Source organism: Nannospalax galili, unplaced genomic scaffold (assembly GCF_000622305.1).
Source record: "Nannospalax galili isolate Female #2095 unplaced genomic scaffold, S.galili_v1.0 scaffold649, whole genome shotgun sequence".
In the NCBI taxonomy this organism is placed as follows: Eukaryota; Metazoa; Chordata; class Mammalia; order Rodentia; family Spalacidae; genus Nannospalax; species Nannospalax galili.
The window spans coordinates 472,354-476,125 of NW_008359093.1; positions in this window are offsets into that span (position 1 = coordinate 472,354).

Here is a 3,772-nt window from a genome sequence, read left to right on the forward strand (position 1 = left end):
AACAAAACCCAAGCCAGGCGTGGTGGCTCATGCCTGTAGTCCCAGCACTTGGGAGACAGAGGCAGGGGGATCTCTGTGAATTCAAGACCACCCTGGTCTACACAGTGAGTTCCAGGACAGCTGGGGCTACAGGGAGACCAGGTTTCAAAAAGACAAAAAAAAAAAAGAAACAAAACCCATCTTTTTTGTTGTCTGCAAGAAACTCATCTCGCTTTCAAGGACTGGCACTATCTTAAGCTGAAAGGATGGAAAAATATATACCAAGCGAATGGTACTAAGAAAAAAGCAGGCGTTGCAAATCTGGTATCTGATAAAATAGACTTTAAACTAAAACTAGTCAGAAGAGACAAAGATGGCCACCTCATTCTGATCAAAGGAACAATAAATGAAGAAAATATTACAATCATGAACATATATTCATCAAACTCTGATGCACCCAACTTCATAAAAACAGTACTATAGAATTTTAAGACCCAGATCGATCCCAACTCATTAATAGTTGGGGACTTCAATACTCCATTGTCTCAATTAGATAGATCAACAGGATAGAGAATTAACAGAGAGACATCTGAATTAAATACTACCATACATCAAATGGGCCTAACAGACATCTATCAAATATTTCACCCAAGCACCAAAGAATGTACTTTCTATTCAGCATCCCATGAAACTTTCTCCAAAATCAATGTGAACCAGTGAACAAAATGTACATACACACACAGGCATGCACACGTGTTACAAATCTTGAAATCTGTACAACACTGGTAGAAGTAGAGGCCATTAAATGAAATAAACTAGGCTGAAAAACACAAGTTCTCATGACAACGTTAAATGTATTGAGCCTTTGCTTCCTGGGCTGCACAGCCTCCAGTGTCCTGGTACCAGCACTTTCCCCGGGCAAGTCCAGTGTGCCCACTGTGCCTTGACTCCCCCAACCTCATTCACCCTCCCAGCTCCCCTGCCGCATCTCTCCTCTTAGCCTGGCTACAGGCCCATTTCTTGTCTTGGCACCCCAGGCACCGGGGCTAACCTTGGCCCAGAGCCACCACTGCTTCCTGATCCTCCACATCCAGACTAACCCAGTTCCTCCTGGCAGCCCCCAGGAACCCTCTGGGCCTGGTCCTGCCCTCACCTCCCTTTACTTCTCTGGGTGGCACAGACTCTGAATGTCCTGAGACCAGCATCTTTCCTGGGCCCTACTCCCAGGCAAACCCAGCCCCCAGAATCCTGAGGGCAGCATCTTTCCTAGAAGGGCCGAGACCTTAGGAGAAAGCCTAAGAGAATCTGCTCACTTGGGCCTCTGTGGGAACTCCCAACACAAAAGCAATTAGGCCACTCCAATATAAAATCAAAAGAGAGAACCTGAAGCCTAGACCAACCAGCTTTTCATGCCCAACAAGCAAACCACAAAGGCACATAAAGTTTACAAAAGAAACAGATCTAAACTCAACAAAGGAAGGCTGGAGTCTCACACAAGAATCAGAAACTATGAAAGAAATTCACATGTCAAAGTTACAGAGAAAAAATAACATGAAAAATGAAAATAATATGTCCCCACCAAGTACCTATAGTCCTCTAGAAGAGTACAGTGAGAACTCCCTAGAGATAACACAGGACATGGAACTCAAAAGAACAATTATAAACATGATAAAAGAATTCAGTGAATGCAAAGAACATGCAAAGAAAGAAATCAAAGAACTGAAGGAAGATAGGGATAAAATTCTGAATGAATTCAGAAGAGTTAGAAATATTGAAGAATACTCAGGCTGAAATGAAAAAGGAAGTGAAACACTCAGTAAGCCAATTAGAAATGACAGGAGAAAGCCTCACCAATAGGATGAATGAAATGGAAAACAGAGTATCAAGACTGGGAGATAAAGTGGACGAATTAGACCGCTCAAGCAAAGAAAACACAAGAATGGAATATGCAAGAATTGTGTGACACCATAAAAAAAAACAAAACTTATGAATCATAGGCATATAGGAAGGAGAAGAATCTCAATATAGTGGTATGGAGCAGCTCTTCAACAGGATTGTAGAAGAAAATTTCCCCAAATTAAAAAAAGACATGCCCATACAAATACAAGAAGTATATAGAGGACCAAATAGACAGGACCAGAAAAGAAACTCTCCATGGCACACCATAGTAAAAATACTAAACGTTCAGAACAAAAAGACAATACTGAAAGCTGCAAAAGAAAAACAAGTTACATGCAAAGGAAAATCCATTGGAAACTGTGAAAGCCAGAAGAGCCTGGACCAAAGTAGTCCCAGTTCTAAATGAACATAGATGCCAGCATAGAGTATTTTACCCAGCTAAAATATCTATTATTATTGCACGGGGATGAAAATTTTTTCACAGCATGAATAGGCTGAAAGAATTAATTTCCACAAAATCAAACTTTCAGAGAATTCTTAAGGAAATACAAGGAGCTGATGACAGGAATGGCTACACCCAAAGGGTAAATGAAAGTATAATTGTGGAAACACAAAATTAGAAAAAGAATGCAAACAGTAATCAAAATGATGGCAACCAATACACATCGTTCAATAATAACTTTAAATATCAATGGACTGAACTCTCCAGTCAAAAGATACAGACTAGTTGAATCAATTAAGAAACAAAACCCATCTTTTTATTGTCTGAAAGAAACTCATCTCACTTTCAAGGACAGGCACTACCTTAAGGTCTGCTATGCAGGGCTCAGGGACCATTGTGGAAAAGGGAGTGGAAAGACTGTAAGAGCCAGGGGTGGTGGATGTCTACAAGGGAGCAGACTCTTCCAGGCAGCTGGGAACTTGTTCATATAAACTTAGAGCAATGGTGACAGAATGCACAAACTCATACATGATATTACAATCATGAACATATATTCACCAAACTCTGGTGCACCCAACTTCATAAAAACAGTACTACAGGACATTAAGACCCAGAAAAATCCCAACTCATTAATAGTAGTGGACTTCAATACCCCATTGTCACCATAAGATAGGTCAACAGGACAGAGAATTAATGGAGAGACATATGAAATAAACAATACTATATGTCAAATGGACCTAACAGACATCTACTGAATATTCCACCCAAGGATCAAATAATATACCTTCTATTCAGTGCCCCATGGAACCTTCTCCAAAATCGACCATGTACTGGGGCACAAAACGAAACTCAACAAATACAAAAAGATTGAAATAATTCCATGCATTCTCTCAGACCACAATGCAATAAAGCTTAAAATCAACACCCGAAGAAGCCCTAATCGCCACATGAACATGTGGAGATTAAACAACACACTCCTGAATGATGAATGGGCCAATGATGAATGGGTCAAAAGAGAAATTAAGAAAAAGAAATATTCCTGGAACTAAACAAAAAGGACAATACAACACAACAAAACCCCTGGGACACATTGAAAGGAGTCCTTAGAGGGAAGTTTATAGCTCTAAGTGCCTACATCAAAAACCGAAAGAAAGAAAGAGCAACTGCAAATCAACAAAATCAGAGATGAAAGGGGAAAGATCACAACAGACACCAAAGAGATCGAGAACATTATAAGGGAATACTTTAAAAACCCATATGCTACTAAATTTGGAAACAAAAAAGAAATGGACGGGTACCTAAAAGCATGGGAACCACCAAAACTAAACCAAGAATAGATTAACAGCTTAAACAGACCCATAACAGACACATAAGGAAATTGAAACAGTAATACAAAACCAGCCAACTAAAAAAAGCCCAGGACCAGATAGATTTACAGCAGAATTCTACCAG